At 39.2% G+C, this 18488-nt stretch overlaps 1 long non-coding RNA gene across 1 annotated transcript; it reads right to left on the reverse strand.

Annotated features, from left to right (window-relative positions):
* Window positions 1-905: 905 nt before the first annotated feature.
* LOC116599551 lies at window positions 906-16824 on the reverse strand. Its single transcript, XR_004289410.1, has 3 exons — window positions 16677-16824; window positions 5666-5776; window positions 906-963 (listed from the first exon to the last, which is right to left on the reverse strand). It is a non-coding gene; the product is annotated as an uncharacterized LOC116599551 (long non-coding RNA).
* Window positions 16825-18488: the final 1664 nt, after the last annotated feature.

The following is an 18488-nucleotide window of genomic DNA, read 5'->3' on the forward strand; positions in this document are numbered from 1 at the left end:
AAGAAATGGGCAGAGGACATGAACAGACATTTCTGCAAGGAAGACATCCAGATGGCCAACAGACACATGAAAAAGTGCTCCATATCACTCGGCATCAGGGAAATACAAATCAAAACCACAATGAGATATCACCTCACACCAGTCAGAATGGCTAAAATCAACAAGTCAGGAAATGACAGATGCTGGCGAGGATGCAGAGAAAGGGGAACCCTCCTACACTGTTGGTGGGAATGCAAGCTGGTGCAGCCACTCTGGAAAACAGCATGGAGGTTCCTCAAAATGTTGAAAATAGAACTGCCCTAAGACCCAGCAATTGCACTATTGGGTATTTACCCTAAAGATACAAACGTAGTGATCCAAAGGGGCACGTGCACCCGAATGTTTATAGCAGCAATGTCCACAGTAGCCAAACTATGGAAAGAACCTAGATGTCCATCAACAGATGAATGGATCAAGAAGATGTGGTATATATACACAATGGAATACTATGCAGCCATCAAAAGAAATGAAATCTTGCCATTTGCGACAACATGGATGGAACTAGAGCGTATCATGCTTAGCGAAATAAGTCAAGCAGAGAAAGACAACTATCATATGATCTCCCTGATATGAGGAAGTGGTGATGCAACATGGGGGCTTAAGTGGGTAGGAGAAGAATAAATGAAACAAGATGGGATTGGGAGGGAGACAAACCATAAGTGACTCTTAATCTCACAAAACAAACTGAGGGTTGCTGGGGGGAGGCGGTTTGGGAGAAGGGGGTGGGATTATGGACATTGGGGAGGGTATGTGCTTTGGTGAGTGCTGTGAAGTGTGTAAACCTGGTGATTCACAGACCTGTACCCCTGGGGATAAAAATATATGTTTATAAAAAATAAAAAATTAAAAAAAAACAAAAAAACGGCCCTCATCCATAATGATGAAATGCTGTCAAATGTTCCAAAGCACAAGAGGCTACGGTATCTTATGGAGAAAATACATTTGTTAAATAAGCTTCAGTTAGTCATGAGTTAAAACACTGTTTGGTCTAGTTCAATGTTAATTAAATATATATATGTATATATATATGTATATATATGTTTACTTATATATTATATATAATAACCACATATATACGAAGTATATATGTATAGCCATATATTTATACAATAACCCTATATACAAATTTTAAGCAGAGTACAGATTTTTTAAAGTTATGCACTTATTGGTTGATAAAAATACTGTGACCAGCGACTCATAGGAATCTATCCCTATATGTCCCCTAGGAAGAATGATGCAGAATTTTGGCTAGGTCAGTATTTACAGTGACTTTATAGAACACAATTAGCATAAATAATGAAAATCAATAATATAAATAAATATATATATATATATATATATATATATATACACACACACACACACACACAATACTTTTTATAAGGGTTTTTGCATCTATGTTCATAAAAGATACTGGTTCTATATCTGGTATATTGTCAGATTATTGAAGCAATATTTTGTTGGTCCTATAAAATGAATTAGAAACCATTCGCTTACTGTCTATTCTCTGAAAGATTTTGTATGATTGATATTATGTCCTTATTAAATCTCTGGGAGAATTTACCAGTAAAGTAATCTGGGATTAGAGAAGGTTTTTAATCAGAAATTCAATTTGCTTAACAAATCTATAGGTGTTCATATCTTATATTTGTTGTGTTAGTTTGGGAAAAGTGGGTTTTTAAGGAATGTATTCATTTCTTAATATGTTGAAATTATTGGCTTGAAAGTTTATTTTTTATTAATATATAATGTATTACTTGTTTCAGGGGTACAGGTCTGGGATTCATCAGTCTTACACAATTCACAACACTCTCCATAGCACATACTCTCCCCAGTGTTCCCGCTACCCCATCCGTCTAACCCCTCTCCACTCCAACAATCCTCAGTTTGTTTCCTGAGACCAAGAGTCTCTTAAGGTTTGTCTCCCTCTCTGGTTTCATGTCATTTCATTTTTCCCTCCCTTCCCCTATGATCCTGTGTCTTGTCTCTCAAATTCCTCATATCAGTGAGATCATATGATAATTGTCTCTCTCTGATTGACTTATTTTGCTTAGAATGATACCCTCTGGTTCCAACTATGTTGTTGGAAATGGCAAGATTTTCGTTTTTGATGGCTGCATAGTATTCCTTTGTATATATACATATATACCACATCTTTACCCATTCACCTACTGATGGACATCTAGGCTTTTTCCACAGTTTGCCTATTGTGGACATTGTTGCTATAAACATTGGGGTGCACGTGCCCCTTTGGATCACTACATTCATATCTTTGGGGTATATACCCAGTAGTGCAATTGCTGAGTCATAAGTAGCTCTATTTTAACTTTTGGAGGAATCTCCATACTGTTTTCCAGAGTGGCTGCACCAGCTTGCATTCCCACCAACAGTGTAGGAGGGTCCCCTTTGTCCACATCCTCACCAACACCTATCTTTTCCTGACTTGTTAATTTTAGCCATTCTGACTGGTGTGAGGTGGTATCTCACTGTGGTTTTGATTTGTATTTCCCTGATGCCGAGTGATGTGGAGCAGTTTTTCATGTGTCTGTTGGTCATTTGGATGTCTTCTTTGCAGAAATGTCTGTTGATGTCTTCTGCCCATTTCTTTTTTTTTTTTTTTTGTCTTTTTTTTCTTTTATTTATTTTCAGCATAACAGTATTCATTATTTTTGCACCATACTCAGTGCTCCATGCAATCTGTGCCCTCTCTAATACCCACTACCTGGTTCCCCCAACCTCCCACCCCCCGCCACTTCAAAACCCTCAGATTGTTTTTCAGAGTCCATAGTCTCTCATGGTTCACCTTCCCTTCCAATTTCCCCCAACTCCCTTCTCCTCTCTAACTCCCCATGTCCTCCATGTTATTTGTTATGCTCCACAAATAAGTGAAACCATATGATAACTTATTCTCTCTGCTTGACTTATTTAACTCAGCATAATCTCTTCCAGTCCCATCCATGTTGCTACAAAAGTTGGGTATTCATCCTTTCTGATGGAGGCATAATACTCCATAGTGTATATGGACCACATCTTCCTTATCCACTCATCCGTTGAAGGGCATCTTGGTTCTTTCCACAGTTTGGCGATCGTGGCCATTGCTGCTATAAACATTTGGGTACAGATGGCCCTTCTTTTCACTACATCTGTATCTTTGGGGTAAATACCCAGTAGTGCAATGGCAGGGTCATAGGGAAGCTCTATTTTTAATTTCTGAGGAATCTCCACACTGTTCTTCAAAGAGGCTACACCAACTTGCATTCCCCATTTCTTGATTGGATTATTTGTTTTTTGGGTGTTGAGTGTGATAACTTCTTTCTAGATTTTGGATACTAGCCCTTTATCTGCCATGTCATTTGTAAATATCTTCTCCTATGTTGTCCATAGTCTTTTGCTTTTGTTGATTGTTCCCTTTGCTGTGCAAAAGCTTTAGATCTTGATGAAGTCCCAATAGTTCATTTTTGCCCTGCTTCCCTTGCCTTTGGCAATGTTTCCAGGAAGAAGTTTCTGTGGCTGAGGTTGAAGAGGTTGCTGCCCGTGTTGTCCTCAAGGATTCTGATGGATTCGTCTCACATTGAGGTCTTTCATCCATTTCGAGTCTATTTTTGTGTGTGGTATAAGTAAATGGTCCAGTTTCATTCTTTAGCGTGTGGCTGTCCAGTTTTCCCAACACTATTTGTTGAAAAGTCTGTCTTTTCTCCACTGGACATTTTCCCCTGCTTCATCAAAGATTAGTTGACCATAGAGTTGAGGCTCCATTTCTGGGCTCTCTATTCTATTCCATTGATCTATGTGTCTGTTTTGTGGCAGTATCATACTGTCTTGATGATTACAAATTTGTAATAGAGCTTAAGTCTGGAATTGTGATGCCACTAAATTTGCTTTTCTTTCTCAACATTCCTCTAACTGTTTGGGGTCATTTCTGGTTCCATATGGATTTTAGGATTATATTTCTGTGGGGAAAAGTTGATGGTATTTTGGTAGGAATTGCATTAAACGTGTAGATTGCTCTAGGTAGCATAGACATTTTCACAATATTTGTTCTTCCAATCCATGAGCATGGAACATTTTTCCATTTCTTTGTGTCTTCCTCAATTTCATTCATGAGTACTCTATAGTTCTCTGAGTACAGATTCTTTGCCTCTTTGGTTAAGTTTATTCCTAGATATCTTATGGTTTGGGGTATAGTTGTATATGGGATTGATTCCTTAATTTCTCTTTCTTCTGTCTTGCTGTTGGTGTAGAGAAATGCAACTGATTTCTGTGCATTGATTTTATATCCTGACACTTTACTGAATTCTTGTACGAGTTCTAGCAGTTTTGGAGTAGAGGCTTTTGGGTTTTCCACATAAAGTATCATATCATCTGCAGAGAGTGAGAGTTTGACTTCTTCTTTGCCAATTTGGATGTCTTTTATTCTTTTCATCGTCTGATTGCTGAGGCTAGGACTTCTAGTACTATGTTGAATAGCAGTGGTGATAGTGGACAGCCCTGCCCTGTTCCTGACATTAGGGGAAAAGCTCTCAGTTTTTCCCCATTGAGAATGATATTCACTGTGGGTTTTTCATAGATGGCTAAAAGTTGTTTATAAGTGCTGTAGAAACTTCAATGGCATTCTCATTTTTATTACTGATTTGTATTTCCTCTCTTGCTCTTTCAACTTTATAAATCTTTTGAAAAATGAATTTGTTAATTTTCCCTATTGTTTGATTTTTGCCCTTTCCTTTGATTACTTCTTCTGTCTATTTAATTTCCTATTTTTCCTAGTATCCTGAAGTAAAAGCTCACATCATTGATTTTAAACATTTCTTTCCTTTCTAATATGTACATTTAAAGCTATAAATTTCCTTCTAGGCAGTAATTTACTTAATCCCACAAATTTGGAAATGTTAACCACACAGTATGGTTAGAGTTAAAATATTTTCTAATTTCCATGGGTTTTTAGGACATAGGTTGTTAAATTTCCAAATATTTGGAGATTGCCTTATTACCTTTTAAAATACTAATATTAGTATTTAATATATTATCTTTATGAAGAATCCATCTTTATATCTGGTAAAATCAATTTGTCTGAGATTACTAAAACTATATTACTATTTTTAAGATTAGTATTTGTATGTATTATATTTTTTGTTTTTTCCATTTTTTCATGTTCACCTTATCTGTGTCCTTTTATTTAAGATTATACCTCTTGCAAACAGAATATAGTTGTATTTTTTAAAAAATAGTCTGACAAAATTTGTCTTTTATACAGAGTGTTAATTTACATTTAATGTAATTACTAATATAGGTAGGTTGATTAATACTTTTAGTATTCGATTTTAACTTTTTTTATTAGTCTTTTTACCATAGCCTTGTATTTTCTTCAAAAATTGTTCTAAAGATTATAATATGAATTTTTAATCTTTCACAATCATAGCCTATACTGAATTAAGGTCATTCCACTTCACATAAAATATGAGATAGTAATAGTAAAATTCTTTTTAACTTTCCTTGCCTTTTATGTCACTTTTGTCATACACATTTTACCTCTACACAGTATACAGTCTACCATATGTTCTTATTATTTCTATTTTAAACAATCAACAATCCTATACATTTTAATGGCCTTTTTAATGCACATATTTACCTTCCAATGCTCTGCTTCCATCTGGGATAATTTCTTTCCAGCCTAAAGAACTTCTTTTTCTATTTTTTGTGGCTTTCTTCTGATAGCAGTAAACTATCCCAGTTTTCCTATCTGAAAATTTTAAAATTTTATTTTTATTTTTAAGGGACATATTGACATGAAGTAGAATTTCTGGTGATATTATTTTCTCTCAGGATTTTAAAGATCACATTCTATTCTTCCATCTTCCTTTTTATTTATCTTTTTAAAAAGATTTTATTTATTTATTTGAGAGAGAGAGTGAGAGAGCATGAGAGGGGAGAAGGTCAGAGGGAGAAGCAGACTCCCCATAGAGCTGGGAGCCCAATGCAGGACGTGATCCTGGGACTCCAGGACCAGGATCTGAGCCGAAGGCAGTTGCCCAACCAACTGAGACACCCAAGCACCCCCTTCCTTTTTATTTTTAATTAGAAATCAGTTGTTTTATTAAATACACTGTGTCCCTTTTCTCTGGCTGCCTTTGGAATTTATCTTTGGTTTTCAGCAGTTTATCTAGAACAATATGGGTGCGGCTTTCTTTGTATTTCTCCTGCTTAGGATATGAATTTTTATATCTTTTACCAATTTTAGGAAAACTATATTCATTTATTCTGCTATATTCTATCTCATCTCACTGTAGGGAATTCCAAATACACATATATTAAACCATTTTATACTGTGCCAGAGATCTCAGATACTGTCTTTTGTGTTTTATGCTTATTTTGGATATTGTATTTTTTTTTTAGTTCTAAAATTTTCATTTACTGCTTTTTAGAGTTTCCTTTCTCTACTAAAATACCACATCTGTTCAATTACATTTATCTATTATTTGTTCCCAATTATATTTACATAAATAATGTTTCTATAAGGGTAATTTTAAAGTCTTTGCAAATTTCAACACTAATCATCTCTGGATCTTCTTTTATTGACAGGCTTTTCTCTTGATTATGGGCCACAGTTACCTTCTTTTTGCATATCCAATGATTTTTTAATTGTATAATGGACACTGTAAATAAAACACTATGGAGACTGTAGATTGTATTATCTTCCTTGAATGAAGGCTATTATTTTGTCTGGCAGACCACAAATTATTGGTGGATCCCTTTGATCCCACAGATATTTAATTCTAAGGTGTTTTAGAGTTGATCAATTTAGTGTTGAACTTACTCTTAAATGTCTGGGATGAAGTTCAAAACTAAAATAACACATACTCTTTGAAAGTGGTACCTGTTCCTACAGCAGAACCTTTCTGAAGTCTTAAATGTAATCAGGAAGTACACTAAGATCTCTCTGCTCTGGCTGTGTCAGAACACCAATGTGTCTTTAGCACTATATGACCTGTCTTCTATCCTAGCATCTGTTCTCTGCTAACCCTGTATAGTCTTGTCCTGCTTATGCACAAATAGGACTTTTCAGGTAACCAAGAGAAATCCTTACACAAATTTCTGAATACTCTGCAGCTTCTTCCTCTCTGGCACTCCACCCTTTGAAATCAGCTGTTTTAGCAACCACAAACTGCAATATTTGACTTTTTGCCTAGAGAGGCTAATGTTCTCTGCTTGGGCTCTACTTTACTGCTACATTTTAGAAAATGCCCCCTGAAAGAAAGACTGAGTGAATGTAGATCTCACCTCATATGCTTCTATTATCTCAGACAGTGGCCCTATGTAGTCCACTGTTTAATGACCAAAAATGTTGTTTCATATGTATTTTCCAGTTTCTAGTTGTTCACTACAGGAGATTAAATCTAATACCAAATAATTCAATGTGACTGGGAGCAAAAATGCCTATAATATGGTATTCAAATTTCAGATTAGTATTATAATATGCTTATTTCTATAGTTATTCTTTTCAAGAATTTTAGCATTTGGATTTTGTTACTCTATTTGAAATTTTTTATTCTAACCTCTATAATTATATTGTAAATATAGGGGATTTTTCATTGTTTTTTAATTTTTGTTTTTAAATAACTCATCTCTAATTAAGAATCTTTCAATAGAAGAATGCCTTTGAGTAAATATTTTTCATGCAGCTTACATAACTGGCATATTCTAAAGCTCTGACTAAATTAAAAATCTATCTGTTGCCTTAATATATGATCACTAATGGAAGTTCTACAGGGTACTTTCTGTTTATGCTGCCTCATTTTTTTAATGGCAGGTAGTATCTTAAAAGTATGAAGTAAAATTACTTCCTGTTCTTTTACAAAAAAACTGGATTTTCTTTTTCACTTTGATGGTCATGGTTTTTTTTTTTAATTATTACTCTTGACATTAAAAATTTCTTCTTCTATCATGCCTCATTATAAATATATTACCTTTAATTACATATAAAACAGTTATCTCTTTAGATATAACAGGAAACCCCATATCTATTTTAATATGTTATTAATGTTTGGGATCTATATATCTTGATCTTATTTTGTATCATTTAAAATTATTAATCTCTCCATTTATCAACTTCTGCTATTGTTTTTTTTCTTTTATATTTCCTTTTCTACCATAGTATGTGAAACTTTGAAAGTTTTTCTTCACCTCAGTGATTAAATTTTCTAGAGTGTTAATTCTGCTTCCTACAGATCATTTGTTTGTGATTGTATGTATTGAAACTCCTTGCATTCTTTTTCTCATAACTACCACCTTCCATTTCATGGTGTCCTTTATCCCAGATCATTTTCTTTTATTAGTTACTCATGCTTCTTAAAGATTGTAACTTCCAACCTTTCATTGAGAGCACTGAATAGATTATCTATGGGGCACTTGGGTGGCTCAGTAAGGGTCCAACTCTTGATTTCAGCTCAGATCATGATCTCAGGGATGTGAGATCAAGTGCTGTGTCAGGCTCACTGAGTGTGGAAGGTGCTTAAGATTCTCTGTCTCTCTCTCTCCCTTTGCCCCTCCCTACCCTTCTCTGTCCCTCCCCCCCAAAAAGGGGGTGGGAAGATTATCTAAATATTCTTCTATTTCTCTACTTTTAAGATTTTATTTCTTTATTTGAGAGAGAGAGAGCGCACAAGTTGGGGGAAGGGGAAGAGGGAGAGGGAGAAGCAGACTCCTTGCTGAGCGGGGAGCCAGACCCAGGTTTCAATCCCAGAACCCTGGGATCATGACCTGAACTGAAGGTAAATGATTAACCAACCAATCCACACAGGTGCCCTGATACTCTTCTATTTCTAATCATAAGCAATTCTGAGGCGTCTTCCTTGCCTTTGAACCTTCAAGTTAACATCCCTTCTTTTTTAATGTTGTAGAATATTTAATAAGCCTAATTATTTTGCTTTTTGGGCCTATTTTTTATATTCATGGTTGAATTGGGATCTGCTGAAGTCTAGTGTAGCCAACAAACATGGTAAACTGTGTGGCTTCAAGTGTCTCGTCTTTGGACATTTGGAAAATTAGATGGTTTATTTCAAATCTAAAGTTAGAAACATAACAAATACATCCCTAATCCAATTTATGGGGTATGGCAAGCATTTATCCCTTGTGCCTCTGCTGAAATATTCTCCTTTGCTATTAGACTGTCCATGTTAGATAATTGAATTCATATCCCAGGATGCAAGGATTAACGCACCTCTTCCTCTCCCCTGGTGTGTCCCGGAAGCTGCAGTAGACCCAGGGTTAGAGAGGGTTAAACACAGGGACAGTGGTAAAATACTTCCTGTGTAGTATGGGGATAAACCGCCTGACTAGCATACCCCTTTCATACCTGAGCTAGAAGAAGACACGAAATGAGACACAACCGCCTTCTGCAAAGGGTCAGCATGCATAACCTTGGGAAGTTTTTCTCAACTGAATCAAATCAGTTTTTCATTTCATAAACTCACCTCAAATGCTAAACTACCCGACACTCTTCCCATTCATTTCCAAGGCTGTTGAAAAATGTGTACATCCTTAATAATTTAAAAGAAAGTCTGGAGAAAATAGCACTTCACCACAATGCGTCAGAATTTCCACTGATCACTCGTCATAGAATTAGTATGTATTTCAATGGGTTGTTTGGTTGGTTTTTTTACTTCCTTCTCCTGACAGTAACTAAACACGCACTTCCTACCTGTTTTGCCTTTATTTTTAGGTATGTAATAAGAGGAATTAGGGAAGATTCGTGAGACAGATCCTTATTTGTGGAACTGATGTCCCATGATGTTCTCAGTGATGATTCTCAGTGATGATGGACATCCCTGGGAAATAATAAACACTACAGCCTATGCAGGAATCACTCCCCCTGCACAGAGCCCTGTGCCCCTCTGCAGTTAGCAATGAGGAACAAAGAAGTGCACAATTATAGACTGCTTTTAAAGCTGAAAATCAAATGTCTTTTAAGAAACATTAACTTGGCTTTTAAAAAAATCTTTCAAGGACTGACTTAATGTCATCTCCTCCAAGAAATGTCCCCTTCTGAACTCCTCATGGGCTTAGCTACAAGGTCATACTGTTCAACTGGAGAAAGAAAAACTGAGTAAAGCACTTAGTGATAGTATTTTAATATGCTGGATTTGGAATACAATGAGATATTTTATCCTTTTTTTTTAACAGAATTCTGAAATATTATTTTAATATTTTGTCAATTAAAATGGGGCACCTGGGTGGCTCAGTAGGTTAAGGGTCTCCCTTCAGCTCAGGTCATGATACCAGGGTCTTGGGTTATAGCCCCGTACCGGACTCCCTGCTGAGGGGGAGCCTGCTTCTCCCTCTCCCACTCCCCTTGCTTGTGCTCTCTCTCTCTCTCAAATAAATAAATAAAATCTTTTAAAAATAAATATATAAAATAATTAAAATAAATGAATTGCATTGTTTGGAAAACTCTGGAGACACATCTATCACATGGGGATAATTATAGTATTTGCCTCAGTATTACTGGGGGGACTAAGTAAGATAAGACATGTAATTCACTTAGATTTTATTTATTTGTTTATTTATTTGTTTATTTGACAGAGAGAGAGTACAAGCAGGGGTAGCAGCACACAGAGGGAGAGGGAGAAGCATGATTCCCCCCTAAGCAGAGAGCTTGACATGGGACTTGATCTCAGGACCATGGTGTAATGACCTGAATGGAGGCAGTCATTTAACCGACTGAGTCACCCAGGAGCCTATAGACATGTAATGCACTTAAATAAAAATAAATAAATAATTAAAATCATTGACAACAACTGCTAACTATAATCATTATTGTTGTTACCACAAAAATCCAGAATTAGTTCAGTGAATTACAAAGAAAAAAAGCAAAGCAATGCATGTAAGGTTTGTTTTTACTTAATAATCATAATGGCTTTTTAACCTTTGGGTTATGTTCTCTCATTTCCTCCTCTAGCCCACAAAAATGCCAAGCATGGTATTCAACCCAGAACAAAACTGCTTCCTCCTTTATAAACAACATGCAATGGCAATTTCATTTCTGGCTCCCCAGACTACAAGTTCTTAGAAAGTAGAGATTTTACCTGAAAACTTCTCCATATAACTAAGCCCAGAACCATGCCATCTGAGCAAGTCAGTGAGCCAGTTCCTGAAGAGGACACTTCGCCTACACAGTCACATCACTGGAAGAAGCTTGCCTGTCCCTTGGGTATAGCTTCGGCTCCTACTAGTGAGTCTGTGGACCTTTGCAATTTGTGCAGTTTCATCTGCTGTAGCCAGCTAGTGGAACACTCACTAGTGTTGGCTGAACACTTGCTAGTGGACAGACAGTAGAGCAATTGCCAGAGAGACAACCCTAAGTCATGCCCCTATCTCCAAGAATCTCACAGGCTAGAAGAGGGAAGAGACTGTTTGAAAAAAAATATATATATCTATATATCTACATACACACACACACACACATATAGCCATTGTGCTATATTTAACTAATGGGCTGAATTATCATGCCTTACAGACCCTAAGCTCTCCCTTTTGGCTCACCTCCTTCTATGATTCTGTATGAGAACACCAAGGATTACGAAGGTCATGCGTGTGTGTGTGTGTGTGTGTGTGTGTGTGTGTGCGTGTGTGTCCCATCTATAACTAAATTAAGGCCAAACAGGCTCTACAGACCTAGCCATCTTTCATCCAGAAAACCTCATTTAAAGATCTCTGGATTCGAGTATTTTCTCCCGATCTTTCAAAACCGAGTTCCCCGGGTGGATGAAATGCTTATCCAGTTATTAGGAAACAATATCATCTCCTGTTGCTCCTTGAGTAGCCTTGTCTTGATTGGTAACCCCTGAGAAAGACACACCATCAGAACAGGAGAAATCCGAAATTCCTGCACCCCTGACCACAACAGTACAGCAGCACCAAATTCTCACCTCATTCCTCTAAACAACTTATACAAAGAAACCGTGTACACAAAAACGAAGTTGTATCATGCATAGCACCTTATTATCTATGCCAATGAATGATCAATAACTCAATCCCATTTTATACTCATGTATATTTAAATATACATCTATTTCCTCATTTTTACTTTTTTACTTAATTGCTTTCAGGATTTTGTCTGGTGAACACGACCATAAATAATTTAAGGAGCGTCTCCTCTACCACTGGAAATTTAAATTGTTAAATTGTTTCCAATCTTTGACTTTTAAGAACAATGTTCTGGTGAAAATCCCCGTTTGTATCTTTGTGATTGTGCCCAAGCATACCCAGTGAATACATTCTTCCACTCACCATGGCAGATATACACAGTATCCTGCCATGCCTGCTACCAAATTGACTTTCCCTGGTCTGCATCTGGGCGGCTAGAAGCAGCCCATGACCACTTCGCTTTAGATGAAACCACATGCAAATGGCCTGAGCAGCTCGGAGCTCCAAATTGAATTAATTGGTCCCTCAGGTAACTAATCTTCAATTTCTAATGGGCACTCTGGAGCAGAGAGAACTGCAGAGCTGAATTTAGTTGTCAGAGTCGGGCCTGACAATATAAAGCACAATCAACAAGCAGAGAGGCAAAAGCCTAATAGGGCCTAATTTAATATACCCGCCAAAGCTCCCACTGCCCAGGCTGCTGGGTTTGGGGCAGGTGGGAGGGGTCACGAACACGACCTCAGAATCAGACTGGGCCTGATGGGGAGGTCTTGGGGATATTTTAGGAAGTTCTTCAGGATGTGGCTGTAGCCACAAACGAAAGGTATTCTCCTTTCCAGATCTAGAGAACCTCCCTCACAGATGCAGAGGACTTGGGGGATGATTTTACCTACTAATATCTCAGTTGAATGGGACACCACGGAACCAGGGCTTCCCCAAATGAAAGAAACATTGCCAGAGATTCTGTGTTCGAAATAGAAAAGTCATCCTGTGAGTGATAATAATAATCGTTACCCTCATCCTTTAAAATAATGATCTTTGAAAACTCATACACGAGAAAAGAACGCACATAGGGCCACGTGACTTCCACACACATAGCAAACTAGGGACTGCCTGAGTAGAGTGGGAACATGAGTGTAATTTCCAAGGATTTGGGCCATGGCTGTGTCCTCTATAACCCTCTGAATGACTCAAATTTTTTAAAAAATCTTACAGGCTCCCACTGCACTACACATTATTACCTCCTCCCTTTTTTTATTCCTTTTTATTTAAGGAACTACCTAGTCCTCCCTTGACAGGAAGACCAACTGTCCCTGTCTCCCTCACCATCATGGAGGGCTGTCCCTTCCACCATGACCCGGGCTGTCCAACTATAGTGTCGCTCCTGGAAATAATGACTGTCGCGGGGCAGGACACAGCATAGCCAGTGGTGATCCTCTACGAACACTCACAGGGGCCGAGAGGAAATTTCTCTCCTCAGAGGCCATGTAAAGTACGGCCGCTAGAGCACATCTTAGCTGTTTCACAGAAATACTCAAGCTCTCCTTTTTAATTAAGAGACTGAGGTAAACTTCTATGTTTTGCAACCAAGAAAATTATCATCCCCTAAATCCTAGGATCATTTGATTTCTGCAAGAGGTCACCTGCCTCTAGAAAAAAGAGAAACGTGAACCTGGAAATTCCACTATAATTCACTTATAAGTTGGATGTAAGATGGAAATTTGGTTCTGGTTTAATTCATGCATTCAGGATTACTTGTGTTAATGGATATACTTGATCTCAGATTACATTTCTCCTTGGCACGGCACTGACCAAGCTGAGAGTAATCAAACGCTTCTTTCACTGCGTACTCATGCGTTCATCCAAATTATGACTGGACACATTTTTCCACCTTCCTCAAATTCATTTAACACACCTGCTTGGTCACATCATTCTTATTTAAAAAGAAATTCCAAATGTTGCTCTTGTACTGAAATATTTTTTTTAAATAATTGTGGTAGGGAGAGAGGAAAGAAGAGTTATAGTTTTATGGGTATAGAGTTTTGCTGCAAGATGAAAAGTTATGGCGATGTGTTTCACAATAATATACTCAAAACTGCTGAACATGGTAAAGGTGGTAAATTTTATGTTATGTTTTTGTTACATTAAAAATTATAATAGGGGCACCTGGGTAACTCAGTGGGTTAAAGCCTCTGCCTTTGGCTCAGGTCATGATCCCAGGGTCCTGGGATCGAGCCCCACATCGGGCTCTCTGCTCTGCAGGGAGCCTGCTTCCTCCCCTCTCTCTCTCTCTGCCTGCGTCTCTGCCTACTCGTGATTTCTCTCTCTCTGTCAAATAAATAAAATCTTTAAAAAAAAAAAAGAAAAAATTATAATAGCACAAGATACTAAAATGTGTTCTAATACTTTGTAGTCTTGCAGACTACATTCATCTGAGGAAGAAAGACACCTTGCTGGAAAAACTTACTGAAAAGCGCATGGGAAAAGAGCTGAACCCCAGGACCCTAGAGCTGGCGTGGTACCCATGCTTCCCCAAATGAAAAAAAGTTGTTTTGTGTAATAGAAGTCAAAGGAATTGGAGCTCCTAGAAGAAACCCAGGACAGAAGGACAAAAAAACAATAAAACGGCCAGATGTTGTTGAGGGTGTGATGCGACCCTTCCCCGTAACCACATGGAACACAGGTGCTGGTAAATTCTTTGGGGAGGAATTCACAAAGGCATTCTGTTACATTTCATTACACATCTGGGTCAGTGCTACAGCTCGGAGAAGCTTGGAGGAGCTGCTGGAAAGCAAAGGCTGAAAAAGTCCCACCTGGCATCCAAATTAAAATGGTTTAGAAAACACTTTCCTATTCATAATCTGAATCGTCTCCAGGGTACCTTATAAAAATAGTATTAGCATTAGTTCCACTTTACAGGCAATGAAACTAAGGCCCAGAGGAGCTACATCTTTCTCAAAGGGATGAGCACAGTCCTCTGACTGAAGATCCCTCTTCTTCTCACAGTGGCTCCAACACAGCTCGAGCCCACGTACTCTCTTCAGAGTCTGTACCCTAGTCCGCTCGAATCATGACCCTACACCCAGTCTCCAGTGTACAAAACTTGGAGATTAGCACAGAGATCACCTGAGACGGGGCTCTTTCAGGGCAAGGTGCGTGATTCTCTTCATCGTGAAATCCCCAATGCTAGGCTCTTTGTAGACGACAAGGAAGGATTTAGAACATGACAAACATAGCTGACAAGGCAGAAGGATTTAGAACACAACAAGGCTGGTTGATAAGGCAGCATCAGGGTGTGAGAGGGCTGATTCCAACTTTGAAAGAAGCTCTATGGTGGGGTAAAATGCCATCAAATAGCATAACGTGGCACACGGCAATCACTCACGAAAGGGAGTCGATCCACGAGCAAACGTTACTGCTGTCTTACTTTGAGAAATTGCCACGGCTACCCCCAACCTTTGGCAACAGCCACGCTAATCAGTCAGCCACTGGCCTTGAGGCAGAGCCCTCCCTCATTAAGAAGACTGCCACTCACTCAAAGCTCAGGTCCTGGGTAGCATTTGGTTAGCAATTAAGTATTTTTATTTTTTAAGATTGTATTTATTCATTTGACAGAAAGAAAGCACAAGCAGGGCGAGGGGCAGAGGAAGAGGGAGAAGCCAATTCCCCACTGAGTAGCGAGACTGATGTGGGGCTCGATCCCAGGACCCTGAGATCATGAGCAGAGCCCAGGCAGACGCTTCACTGACGGAGCCACCCAGGTGCCCCTCAATAAAGTATTTTTAAATTAAGGCATGTACATTGGGGTTTTCTTAGACATAATGTTACTGACATGTACCGGAGCGAGTAACTTCTACATGCAGCGGGACAACACATTCATTCGACTCACTTTGCCGCACTAGCTGCTCTATTGTAGCGATCTGGAACTAAACCCCAGATACCTCCAAGGTATGTCACTATTGTACCCCTTCAAGATGCTGAGTATCCGTAAATCCCTCCCAGCTGTGACACCAAAAAGAGGGAATTCATGAGAAGTACAAGCCTCAGAACTCGACCACTAAAAACTGGGGTGTTTCAGTCACCTTCCTTATTATTCCCACAAGCTCATGTTTCAAGACCTTGAATGCTTCATCATTTGAAAAGGAAAAAAAAAAAATCAAATGAACAACTTTAAGAACATGGTCTCCTTTGATAACTGGTACTGGTAATTTGCTGCCTCCACACCATTCAAGGCGCTTGGCTTCTGACATGCGTGGGTGGTGGCTGCCTTTGTAAATTCTTACTTGGGTCATGAGAGAGGTAGCTTTTGTCTTCCATTTAAGCCAACGGTCAGAATGTAGACAAGGAAAAGCAGAAGAGGTGACACATGTCTCTTTGAGGCAGAACGACAGAAGAGAATCAAGTTCTTGAGTTTGCACATGATTTCCCTGGGACCAACAACTTTACCTCACTTAACCCTGTTTACCTCACAGTAAAAGAGGAAAAAAAAAAAAAAGTAGAATTAAGTCTGGAAACCCCTGAAGATTCTGTGGTGGTGTCTCCGAGAATGAAGCAGGAGACCTAGGCCAGAGATGACATGGCCCCTCCATTCAGTTCCAACCAGAAGAACTTCACCTTGACCTATTGTATTATTAAGTGGACTTACAGGACAGATGTAATGTAACAACAACAACAACAAGATTCCATGATTTAAAAATACTTGAAAACCACTGACCCACCTATCCCTTGAATTCGACATTCTGGCCTCGGATCTCGCCCTGAAGATCGCACAGTGTTCCCACCATACTGCTAACCGTGGGGGGCGTGCGGAGCACGGACCGTGCACACTGCTGGGGTGGCCCTTCCCAGCCGGGGCGCTTCATAGTGTCTGAAAGAAAAAGTTTCAAGCACTTTGCCGGATGCTTTCACATTCACAACTTCATTTAATTAACATGTATTTACTGACCTTTATCCATTCGCTGCCTCTAAGCGAGCTGTTAATAGGCGGTACGGAAAGGATGTGAGGAGGCAGGAGGGCAGAGGTGATTCCACATAAATTTGAAGCAATGTCGTTAGCTGAAGCTCTGGGATGAGAGATGTGTGTCGCCCGGCCAACCCTACCACCGATGAATGTAAATGTGGCCCACTTCTTTAACCTTCAGCTCCCGGCTTTTCCCCTGCAAGACAGAGACAATGTCTACCTCCCTGAGTGGAGCTTTGGGGTAATAAAAATATTTAACATATTTTTGAGAGCTGACACTGTGCCGAGGGCTCTAAGTCTTTGACACCTATAATTGAATTTAATCCTCATGACAACCAAATAGGTTATTATTAGCTCCAAGTTGCAGCTAGAATAATAACTAATGCCCAGGGAGAAGCTTGTCCAAAGCCACCCAGCTGGTAAGCCAAGGAGGTCGTCTTTCAAGGCAGAGAGGGACTGCAGGGTCCGCGCTTGCTGACGACTAACTCCCCTGTCCCTGAGGAGGATGTTGTCCTCTCTCCTGTGTGGGTGGAGATGTTGGGTAATAAATAATGACACAGCATCCAAGGAGCCACAAATCAGGGCTTCCACTCACATACATACTACCCACGGTAAAACAAAATTTAAGAGGCAAAGGAAGAAAAGATGTCTATCAGTGGGAGATACTCATTAAAGATGCGGATTTCTAGCTGGACCCTGCAGAAATGTGGGCGTGAGGAGACGGAGGCGACATGTCAGCGTTTCAGAAAAGCCTGGAGCTGTAGACAAATGTGAAGACTGAGGGGAGGGACGGAAGCGGGAGACTTGCATCATGGCTCTGTTGTATCTGGATGTACACACCAGCCTTAGGGCAAATTTAACCTAGAAAGAAAGATCGGGATTTTTAGGGAAACAAAAAATTAGCAATCATCATTAAGCTTACAAAATGACTCTGCTTCTCAGAAGAATAAATTAAAGAGGTTATCTTGAAATAAGGGTTCCCTTCCAGAATGTGTTTGATTTTCAGAAAACAAATTAAGTTCTGGGCTGTTTGTAAAGATACGTTCATTCCTAAAAGCAGTGGGAGATGGGCAGGTTTCAAACCAAATATTTTATCGGATACCGGTTTATATAAAACACAGACTAAGAGAGCTGCTCTGGCTGAAGCCAAAGTGCTTAAAAAACAAAGTCTGGCCTCCCGGGGAATCCCGCAGAGCTCTGCTCAGGAAGGGGGAGTTCTCCCGAGAACAAGAAGCACCTCGCTAAGCCCCAAGTGGTTGGGCCAACTCCTCTGGCCTCACACAAGGTAACATCCGACCAGCCTCTCTGGCTACCATGGGCTGCGTAATGTCACCAAAACAGCAGTGACAGATGGCAGAAGGGGAGCCGACAGACTCTGCCAACCTGAAGCCAGGTATGTGGAACCCCATGGGGTTTGCTGTTCTGTCCAGCAGGATTTTTCTTGCCTTTCCTACTGCTGCTTATGCGAGTGTGTGTCACAGGTTTCTTTTCCACACCATTTTTTGCAAATCAAAAAAAAAAAAAAAAAAGGGACCCAGAGAAGGTCGGGACAATGCCAGGTCTCTTCATG

Source organism: Mustela erminea, chromosome 9 (genome assembly GCF_009829155.1).
Source record: "Mustela erminea isolate mMusErm1 chromosome 9, mMusErm1.Pri, whole genome shotgun sequence".
Taxonomy (NCBI): Eukaryota; Metazoa; Chordata; class Mammalia; order Carnivora; family Mustelidae; genus Mustela; species Mustela erminea.